This window comes from Penaeus japonicus, unplaced genomic scaffold (genome assembly GCF_977035675.1).
Source record: "Penaeus japonicus unplaced genomic scaffold, GWHDUDI00000001_assembly GWHDUDI00000002, whole genome shotgun sequence".
Lineage (NCBI taxonomy): Eukaryota > Metazoa > Arthropoda > Malacostraca > Decapoda > Penaeidae > Penaeus > Penaeus japonicus.
The window spans coordinates 34,309,240-34,321,700 of NW_028234404.1; positions in this window are offsets into that span (position 1 = coordinate 34,309,240).

Here is a 12,461-nt window from a genome sequence, read left to right on the forward strand (position 1 = left end):
TTGATGTACACCTCATTAATTTACTCCAGCTAATTGATATACACCTCATTAAGAACCGTATATAAAAAAGATGTATGTCGTTTAAGTAACGTTAATTAAGGAAATACTTTAGGCTCGCGACTCCCAGGAGGAAACCGATCGGAGAGTAACATGCTTTACCTCTGTATTCTCAAGTACAGGTATTTCTTTTTTCCTCTCAAGGTATCCCAACACTTTCTCTTTTTCTCTTGACGTCCAAAGAAAGTGCAATAGTGCAATGGAATATAATGGAAGGATGTGCTTTATTCATCTCTTCTCAGCCACAGAGACCGCGGGAATGAATCCTTGGTGTCTCATTCATTATTTTGGTGAATTTAATCTCGGTTAGGTCTAGTTTGGCTTCATTATTCGTTCGTGTGATCGGGGAACTTGATCGAGTAGTGGCGCCGTTCAGGGAAGATTAAAATGAAAATAGACCGCAGAAATGGCCGAGAATGTAAAAAAAAAAAAAAAAAAAAAAGAGTGGAATGGGGCCGTCTTAAAGAAAGTTTCAATTTGGTGCTACTGTTCGTTTTCCCGGCGTTGCTCAGATTCCTTATTCATCGCTGTAATCTCGCCTCCACTTTCGCTTATTCATATTACAGACTGATGCGCAGGCACCACCTTTTAGAATGAAGGCAGATAATAGAATAGTCTATATATATCAGAGGCGCCTCGACACACTCCTTGTAAGTCTGTTGAGACTTATGATAATACGTAATTTCGGATGTAAACTATAATTTAACTTTGATTATAGTATCAAACTTTCACTACTTAATTTAGAATTAGCCAGCAGAGAGGATATTAATGTTAATAGGATGTATAAGTACATTTATTGTTTAGTCAACAGAGTGTTCCAGTTATACCTTCCACATAATAAAATAACGGGGTCTGATGTACAGGGAAGTATTAAATGTATAATCAAGCGAAGTTTTTTTCCGAATTCAAATAACGCTGCTATTGATTTGCGAGCCTCAGTTTATTTTCATCGTATTGAATGTGATGCTTCATTTATTTCTATACATAATTCTGGTGCTCAAATTCAGTGTCGTACGAAAATTCAAGTCTGGTTGACAATTTGAAGTTGCAGTTGTTACTCTCAAATATTCATTACCATGTCCGGCCGGTAGAAAAAGACAAGAAAAAGAAACACGACATATTTCTCTCTCGCTCTTTCTCTCTCTCTCTCTCTCTCTCTCTCTCTCTCTCTCTCTCTCCTTCCTCTCTCCTCTCTCATCCCTCCTCTCTCTCTCTCTCTCTCTCTCTCTCTCTCTCTCTCTCTCTCTCTCTCTCTCTCTCTCTCTCTCTCTCTCTCTCTCTCTCTCTCTCTATATATATGTGTGTGTGTGTGTGTGTGTGTGTGTGTGTGTGTGTGTGTGTGTGTGTGTGTGTGTGTGTGTGTGTGCATATACATATATATATGTATATATATGTATATATATATATATATATATATATATATATATATATATATATATATATATATATATATATATAGAGAGAGAGAGAGAGAGAGAGAGAGAGAGAGAGAGAGAGAGAGAGAGAGAGAGAAAGATAGATAGATTGATAGATAAACATTTTTTTTTTTTTCTTTTTTCTTTTTTTTTTTACACCCGAGACTTCAACTATAATCAATAACATTTTGTATTACACCAACACATTTTTTCATCAGTCAAACATCATCATCATCCATTGCAGATAACCTTGCAACAAAGCAAATGATTATCAGTAATTTATCTGCAATTACGAATGAAACGAATCATCAGCATGAATATGAATACAAACTGAATGGCTCTCAATAGTGGATGATTTGCATACATAACCCTCATTAATATTTGCGTTTATTTGTTGTTTCTTTACGAAGGGGAAGAGGAACCTTTATTGAATCTGATTTTTTATATGAAATCATATATTTTATTTTGGGCTTTTGTTTGTATCAAGACGTTTCCTAGTATTGTACTAATACCAAATCAAAATGCTTGTTCTTTGTAATCTACACATTTGTTATTGTTCCCACTTTCATGATGATCATTATTAGTATTGTGATTCTTATCATCTTTGTTATCATAACAGTCATTATCATCCTCATCATCGTTATTATCGTTATCATTATCATTATCATCATCACCATCATCATCACCATCACCATAACCATCATAACCATTATCATCATCATCATCACCATAACCATTATCATCACACCATCACCATCATCATCATCATCACCAATATCATCAATACCATTAACATCATCATCACTGTTTTCATTATTTAGTATCAATATCATTATATTATCCTACTTCTCATATCATTGTAATCATCATTTCCATCACAGACATTATCATTCACACTATTATATTTATCATGATCATTACCATGGGCTTATAGCAGGAAAGAGTTTAGATATACATCATTCTATACACGGTGAAGTTTTATGATATTTATCAAAGATAAGGAGAATATTCACCAGGGATTATAGTCACTAAAGATGATGAGAATATTCGTCAAAGATTATGAGACTATTCATCAAAGGTTATTAAGATATTCACTAATGATTTTTTTTTAATCACCAAAAATATGAATGTATTCACCAAAGATTATGATAATATTTACCAAAGATTATGAGAATATTCAACAAAGATTACGAGAATATTGAGAAAAGATTATGAGAACATTGAGAAAAGATTATGAGAATATTGAGCAAAGATTATGAGAATATTCACCAAAGTTAATGGAATATTCACCCAAAATATGAGAATATTCACCAAGGATTATATTCACGAAAGACTAATGGAATATTCACCAAAAGATACGAGAATATTCACCAAGGATTAATGGAATATTCACCAAAAATGATGAGAATATTCACTAAGGATTATATTCACTAAAGATTATGAGAATATTCACCAAAGCTTCGTCTCCCTCATATCCCCAAGGACACACCACACGTCATTGCGTAAGGGAATAATCTACGGTAGGCTGGGAATAGATCACTCTTGACACGTGACACCTGACACCTGACACCTGACATCAAGGCTGAAAGTTCTTCAACTTGACTTTCGTTGCGTTAGTATCATCAGTATTATGGAAAAGAACAAAAAAGAAAGAGAGGAAAAAGAAGAAGAAGAAGAAGGAAAGAGGATGATGAATATTGTGATAGTAATGATAATAGTAGAACAAATGATGATTATAATAAGGATCATAATAATGATAATAACTATAGTAATATTTACAATAATGATAATAATGATGATAGTATGACATAATGATAGTGATTATTATAACAATAATGATTTGAAATAATGATGATAATGGTATTAAGGATAATAATAATGACAATGACAATAATATCAATAATAGTAATATAGAAAAGATAATAAAAACAATAATGATAGCTATAACGATCATAGTGATGGAAATAATAATAATAATAATAATAATAATAATAACAACAATTATGTTAATAATAGTCACAAAAATGATGATGAGAATACAATGGCAACATCTATAAAAATGATAGTGATAACAATAATGATAACGATAGTGATTGATTATTTGACTGATACTGATAATTAAAATAAGGATAAAAGATAAATGAATTCATAATGATGATAATAGATAGATTAATCAGTAACGAAAATGGTAATTATAAAACAAAAAGATCCAGAGTAGAATTGTTCTTTTTATACACTTAATTTCTGTTTTTCATAGACAAAAAATAAAAGCAAATCAACAAATTGTCATTCGTTTCAACAATCTCCATTATGAATAAGATAATGATTATTATGACAAGGGTATTAAAAGCAAAACAAATAATGATAATAAGCCAAAGGTAATAGCAATAATGCTAAGAATAATGAGAATGATATCATCAATAATAACAGCCTGGAGAAAATTATAATAATATTTGCAACTACAGCAACAGGTAATATAATGATGATAAGGATAACACGAGTAAAAGCAGCAATGATAACAACAACAACAACAATATCAATAAGGCGAAGGAGGCCATTCATAACTTTACTCTTTATCAATGACTTAAACCCCTTCTCCTTAATGCTATTATGAAAGTCATAACCTACTGTAGTTATCACGCTTTTTTCCTTCTTCTTAAAAAGAAAAAGAAAAAAGAAGAAAAGAAAAAAAAGGAAAATCCGCTTTCATTTTGCAATCAAGCTCTTACGAGAGATTTTCTCTTTCATTCCTTTCCAAAAAAAAAAAAAAGAAAAAAAAGAAAAAAAAAAGGAAAAAAGGAAAAAAGTTAGATGAGAGTGGATCCAATACAAGTTTAGAAGCAATAAGTTCCAGGGAGACAGAGTAAAAAAGCTTTTGTCACTGTCATTTCTCGAGGTTTTATCATGGGACGAAGTGACACTATTAGCCACTCAGTTGCAGCCGGAAGTGCTTTCCTTGGCACCTAAAACTTGGAGAGAATGACGTTGCTATTGTTATGATCCGCCGTCACTCGCGTTGAATTACTTACTTCATTTCCAAGAGTGAGCTCTCTCTCACTCTCTCTTTTCTTTCTCTCTCTCTCTCTCTCTCTCTCTCTCTCTCTCTCTCTCTCTCTCTCTCTCTCCACTCTCATCCTCTGCTCTCATCTCTCCCACTTCCTCTCTAACTCTCACTCCTACTCTCTCCTATCTCATCTCTCTCTCTCTCTCTCCTCTCTCTCTCTCTGTTCACTCTGTCTCTCTCTCTCTTTCTCTCTCTCTCTCTTATCTCTTACTTTTCTCTTTCTTCTCATTTTAGTTTTAACTCTGTCTCAGTCTCTCCTTTCATTTTCTCTGTCTCAGTCTCTCTCTTTCTTTCTCTCTTTAGTTTTCTTCTCCTTTTTCTCCTTCGCTCTGTCTCTGACTCTCTCTTTTTCTTTCTTTATCTTTCTTTTCCTTCTTTCTCCTTTTCTCTGTCTCTGTCTCTCTCTCTTCTCGCGCTCTTTCTCTTTCTCTCTCTTTTCGCTCTCGCTAGCTCTTTCCCATTCCTTCTTTATTTTTATTTTCATCTCGAGACAGTACAGTCTTTAAATAATAGCATTCTAGCCTGAGAACAATAGATTCACTTTTATGTCTGTGTTGTTGTTGTTTTAATGTCTCTCTCTCTTTCTCTCTCTCTCTCTCGCTATCCCCCTTTCCCCCCCCCCCCCCCTCCATCTACTCTCTCTCTCTCTCTCTCTCTCTCTCTCTCTCTTTCTCCTTCTTCCTTTATAGTTATCTTTCATCCTCTTCCTCTCTAGTATATCTCATCTCTTCTCTTTTCTCTGCGGTCGCTAGCCTCTCCCCCTCTCCTCTTCCCCTCCCCTCCTCTCTCTCTCTCGCTCTCTCTCTCTCTCTCTCTCCTCTCATCCCTCCCTCCCTCCCCCTCTCTCTCCTCTATCTCTCTCGCCCTCATCCTCTCTCTCTCCAGCTCTCTCTCACTCTCTCTCTCCCTCCTCTCTCTCCTCTCTCCGCTCTCTCGCTCGCTCTCTCTCTCCTCTCAGCTTTCGCACTCTCTCCGTCTCCTCTCTCTCTCTTTCTCCTTCTTCCTTTATATGTTTATCTATCCCACTCTTTCCCTCTAGTATATCTGCACCTTTTTCTTTTCCTCTCTTCTCTATCCCTCCCCCCCCCCTCCTCTCTCTCTCTCTCTCTCTCTCTCTCTCTCTCTCTCTCTCTCTCTCTCTCTCTTTCTCCTTCTTCCTTTATATGTTTATCTATCCCACTCTTTCCCTCTAGTATATCTGCACCTTTTTCTTTTCCTCTCTTCTCAATCCTAGCCCCCCCCCCCACTCCTCTCTCTCTCTCTCTCTCTCTCTCTCTCTCCCTCTCTCTCTCTTCCACCCTCATTCACACAGCTGATTAATTAGATGAATATATCTCACAGTCTTGAATGAAATTACCTTATTTGTTTCCCTCGTATCCATTTTTCTTAAAGTGATCACTTTTTAACGCAGGTGTTTATAGCTCTTTGATGCGTCCATGATGCATACTACGACTTATGTTTAGTGTAGGAGGTGTTTCAAGGAAATTGCAGCAGTAATAACAAAAAAAAGGAAAGAAAAAAAAGAAAAAAAGAAGTTTAATGAGTTCATCTGCAGCCGAGCAAAATGTACTCAACGCTTTCAAAATTGCCTTGTTTTTTTTCTATTTCTTTTCTTTTCTTTTCGTTCCCACGAGGTGATTGAAGAGAGTGATTATAATTTACTCTGAAATTACTAAAGACTCGCTGTTTTTCTTTCTTTTTTTTTTTTTTTTTTTTTCTTTTTTTTTCTTGTGTCACGATAGCATGTCTATAGCTTTTGTGATCTTGATATATGATTGACTGGTTGTTGATGGGTTGCATGCTTTGGTAATTGACTCGTTGAGTGCTTTTAGCGAAGGCATGTTAACCTTTGCGAACCCATGGTGATTTAACGTACTAAGAGGACACGCAATGCTATTTGCTTGCTTGTTCTGAACTACAGCTGAAAAAAAAAAAAAAATGTTATACTGATTTTTAAGGAGTATGACTTTTTCTGTTTTGGTGTTTTTGTTCATGTGTTTAGATGTTTTCAAAGGCTGATGCATATGGATGTTTAGGTGTATGTTTACATACATACGTACATATACGTACATATATATGTATATTTATCTCTTTCTCTCTCTATATATATGTATATGTATGTATATGTGTGTGTGTGTGTGTGTATATATATATATATATATATATATATATATATATATATATATATATATATATATATATATATATATAATTATATATACATACATACATACACATTCACACACACACACACACACATATATATATATATATCAGTTATACATATTTATATATATATATATATATATAAATATATTATTTATATATATATATATATATACATACATACATACACGACACTACAACAAATATTAATATATACATATATATATATATAAATTATATATTATATATATATATATATTTTATATATATATATATTTGTATATATATATATATAATATATTTATATGTTGGTGTGTATGTATATATATATATATATTATATATATATACATTTATATATATATAATATATATAATATATAGATATATATATATATAAATATATATATATATATATATATAGATACATAGATATATACAAACACACACTCAACTACCTCCCCCTACCGCCCCTCCCCCCCTCCCCGACCAGTCCTTACCCCCCACCCCCCATCAAAGGATAAAAAGAAAATCCAGCCACGACACCAGCAGCCGTCAGAAGAGGAAATTTGAGAGCAGGAAGCACAAGGTTGCTTAGATAGGACCCTCAGCCTTCCTTTCCCTTTGTCCGGCGTATCGCTGGAGGAACACGGAGGAGGAGGAGGCGATAGGAGGCTAAGAAGGATGGAAGGAGGAGGACTGGGGAGGGAGGAGGAGGATGAGGTAATAGGAGGGTGAGAAGGATGGAAGGAGGAGGAAGGGGGAGGGAGGAGGAGGAGGAGGAGGCGATAGGAGGGTAAGAAGAATGGAAGGAGGAGGAAGGGGGAGGGAGGAGGAGGTGGAGGGAGGAGGAGGATGAGGTGATAGGAGGGTAAGAAGGATGGAAGGAGGAGGATGGGGAGGTGGAGGGATGGGGAGGGGAGGCAGGGGGAGGAGGAGGAGGAGGAGCGAGGCGCTAGGAGGGTGAGGAAAGGATGGGTAGGGGAGGGAGGTATTCTGGGGAGGGAGGAGGAGGAGGAGGCGATAGGAGGCTAGAAGGATGGAAGGAGGAGGAAGGGGGAGGGAGGAGGAAGGGGGAGGGAGGAGGAGGAGGAGGCGTTAGGAGGGTAAGAAGGATGGAAGGAGGAGGACTGGGGAGGGAGGAGGAGGAGGAGGCGATAGGAGGCTAAGAAGGATGGAAGGAGGAGGACTGGGGAGGGAGGAGGAGGAGGAGGCGATAGGAGGCTAAGAAGGATGGAAGGAGGAGGAAGGGGGAGGGAGGAGGAGGAGGAGGAGGCGATAGGAGGCTAAGAAGGATGGAAGGAGGAGGACTGGGGAGGGAAGAGGAGGAGGAGTTTGAGGGCTTGAATTAGGAGGGAAGTGTGAATAGGGGGGTGGTGTGGATGGAAGGAGGAGTTGGTGGTGGCTTATGGAAAGGAAGATATGAGGGAGGAGTGTCGAAGGGTGGCGGGGGAGAGGAGGAGGCGGGTTATTATAGGGAGTGGGGTATAATTGTTGGGATGGATGGAGGAGGACTGGGGGAGGTGAGGAGGAGGTAGAGGAGCGACTAGGGAGGGTAAGAAGGAAGGATGGAAGAGGAGAATGGATGAGGAGGTGGTTGTATGGAGAGGAGGGAAAGAGGGGGATGGTAGGAAGTAAGGGCTAAGAAAGGGGATGGAGCGGAGGAGAGACAAGGGAGGAGAGATTTTATTACCGGACACGACTTCGTAGATCCAGAAGGGAGGGGCTAGGAGGAGGAAGGCGAGGGTAGACATAGGGAAGGATGGAAGGAGGAGGACTGGGGAGGGAGGAGGAGGATGAGGTGATAGGAGGGTAAGAGGGATGGAAGGAGGAGAAAGGAAGGGAGGAGGCGGAGGAAGGAGGACGGAGGAGGAAGAGGGAGTTGGGGGCAATAAGAAGTTAAGGACACAAAGCACAAAGGAGGAGAAGGGACGGAAGTAAGAATGGTGATAATAATGATAATCACAATGATAACAATAATGATAATGAAGATAAGGGATAATGATAATCATTACGACGACAAAGATAATGAAGTTTTTTATAATAGGTAGTGAACAACTACACAACAACATCAACACAATATCAATAGCCAAAATTTGAATAACTTATAAATAAGTCCATAATAATGATGATACAACCAAACCTAATGATAATAAACATAATGATGATAATGAGGAAGCAGAGAGGGACGAAGGAGCAAGGAGACCGAGGAGAAGAAGCCTCTAGGAAGCGGAAACCTTAGCAGGAGAGCGGACGAGGTTTCCTCCGCCCAGCGATCTGTAAACGCTGATAGCTGGGTTTCCGGGGGAGGGGGGGAGGGAGGGAGGGAGGGGGGTGGTGGGTATGAGGGGGAGGTGGGTGGGTTGTGGTTATGAGGGGGAGGGGGGGGTAGGTGGATTGGTAGATGGGTGGGTGGGGGCTATGAAGCGGTAGAGGGTGGGGTGGCGGGTGGGGGTTATGAGAGGGAGGACGGTTTGGTGGGGTGGGGTGGGAGGGGAGTATATGGGGAAGATGGGGGGGGGGGGATGAGGAGAAGAGGGTGGGTGGGTGGGTGGGGGATTATGAGGGGAAGAAAGGAATATTGGGAGAGGTGTGTGTGTGCGGGGGAGGGGGGGGGGAGGGTTATATACGGACGAGGTGGAGAGGGTAGGAGCTGGGTGGGGAGGGGAGGGAACATGGGGAGGTGGAAGAAGCGAGTGAGGTTAGTTGAAGGATTGGGGGGGGGGGGGGGAGGGGTTGTGTTTTTTTGGTTTTTTTGAAATAGAAGAAGAAAAAAAGAAAAAGTAATTTGATCGAGGAAGTGGTTAAAAAATTGTCGATTTATAAAACAAAAGAGAAGTAAAAAAAAAAAGAAAAAAAAAAAGAAAACAAAGACGAAGAAGAAGGGGAAGAAAATAAGATAAAGAAGAAGAAGAAGACGAAGAAGAAGACGAAGAAGAAGAAGAACCACAAGAAGCACAGCCAGATTATTATGAAGAGTAAGACGCAGACGCCAGGAGCGAGCGTCGCCAACGTGTGTAAACAAACCCTTTCTTTCATGTCAGTGAGTGATCGACGAACTGTCTATCCTTGGCTGCGTCTCCCATCGTGGAACTCTAAAAGATTATTCTTTTTTTTGTTGTCCTTCTCCCTCTCTCTTCACACCTTTCCACATCACCTTTCTGTTTTTGGATTGACATAGAGTGTGAGTGACAATCGGGGGGAAGGAAGCGGAGGGGTGGGGGGGGGATGGGTAAGCTTAATGGAAAGCGAAAAAGGGATTATTTTTGTTTTTTTTTGTTTTTTTTAATTTAGTGGGTTGAGTGAGTGGGCGGGTTGTGTGTGTGTGTGTATATAGAGTATATATATGTATATATGATATTATATTAGAAATAATAGATATATATATATTATATTATATATATATATATAAATATATATTATATATATTTATATAGTAGTATTATATATATATATGTAATTATGGCTATATATAATATATGTGTGTGTGTGTGTATTTATTCAGTATATATATATATATTATCGTATAGTATGGATATGTATTTATATATATTATATATTATAATTAATATATATAATATAGTATTCTATATATATATATACAATACTGTATAAGTATATATATTTATATATGTATATATATATAATATATATATATTATATAATATATATATATATATATGTAATTATATATATATATAACATATTACAGATGTATTATTATATATAATTATATATAATTATATATATATATAAGTTCATATATATATTATATATATATATACATATATATTTATATATATATATATATATAATATATGTAAATATATATATTTTTATATATATATAGTTTATATATATATATATACTATCATATTATATATATATATATATATATATATATATCTGACACTAACACCATCTCCCCAATCATACAAATGTATGTATATATCCTCTCTCTACAATATCACTACATAAACATACACACACCACATACAAACACCATACACACACTCACACTATGTCACACACACACCCCAACCCCACCCCCCCCCCACCCCCCCCCCCACCCCACACTCCCCCCCACCCCCAGCCCCCACACACACACAACACACACACCCCCAGAAACCCACATCCCTAGAATAGTATGAGTTTATCGTAAATAAGTCATGAATATATTAAATGTCTCTTTTTTCATTTTTCCACGTCAGGCATGTTTTAAATGAAGTGCTGGCATTGAACTATCTTTTTTCATTAAATGGGGGCCTTTATTAATGACATGATTTTATAATCATAACAGATTTTCCACACACACACACACGCATATACAAACACAAACACAGTAGAACAGGTACAGCGCATCAATGCAGTCAAAGCTCTAACATTTTTTTTATTATTATTATTATTTTTTTAATTATTATTATATATATATATATATATTATTTTTTGTGTGTGGAGAATAAGCAATGGATGATCAACATGACTTAACATGATTTATCTTAATATCCATAGTTCAGGACAGAAAAAAAAAATCTGTTTGTCTGGACGGTGAGAGGTCTACAAGCAAGTCTATTTCGGACACCAGTTTTGCAAACAAAAGAAATATCGAAAGATCAATCACAGGTCTCACGCAGCGTTTCAACGATACAAATTAGGAATAACTAAATACATTAGGTCAAGAGTTATTTTGAAAAGGTCATGCTTAAAAAAAAAATGTACGAATAAATGTACAAATCAGCCTTAGCTCTTCTCCAATGACATAAAAAGTGAAACTAAGAGAAGAGATCAGAATGTCGCCATTAAAGAAAAATACCATTATCTCTAATAAAGATGAGAAAACGTGTGAAATCCTAACCGAAAAAAGTCAATCCGTTTTTGTTCAGGACACACATTTTGAAACGGAGAGAAGCCTTGCCATTAACAATAAGTATGAGAACGTCAACCTCCAAAAGAACGAAATAAGTGAACGAAAAAAAAGGATTAGACAAAACTGAAGCGGAAACACCAGACAAGATCTAACTTGGTTCTTCAGAAATGTGCTGAACAACTGTGTACACCATTAGTTCTGATGCTCCGAAGTTTAATGAGGTAAGGAAAACTACTGAAAGTATGGAAACTAGTAAATACTACATCATTATCTATAGATTACCTCCAATCAGACTTACTTTCTATCCGGGAAAGAAAGAAAATAGTTAGACAAGAATGATTTCATGATTTTGAAGACAGGTGAACAAGCGATCATAGTAAATATTTAGGTAGAGATAATGACGTAAAAAGAAATATATATACACCAATTAAAAAAAAATATATCAAACATAGAACTGGCAAACGGGACACCATGATCTTAACCAGGTAAGAAAAACACATACCAATACATACAACACAGAGTGGAGTATAACAAACAACGCAGTCACACCACACACAACACACCCCCAGTCTCACACAGTCACAATACACATCACCACACACACACACACACAACACATACAGCACACAACACACCACTCACCAACACACAACACACACACAGTTTATATATTATATTAAGATATATATATATATATATATTTATTATATATATATAGAAATATATATATATATAGAAGGTACATATATATAAATACAAATATATTGTATATACAGACACACTCACATACAACTTCACTCACACAAACAAACACAACACCCCACAACACCCACACACCACCACCACATATATATATATAAATATATATATATATATATATATATATATATATAA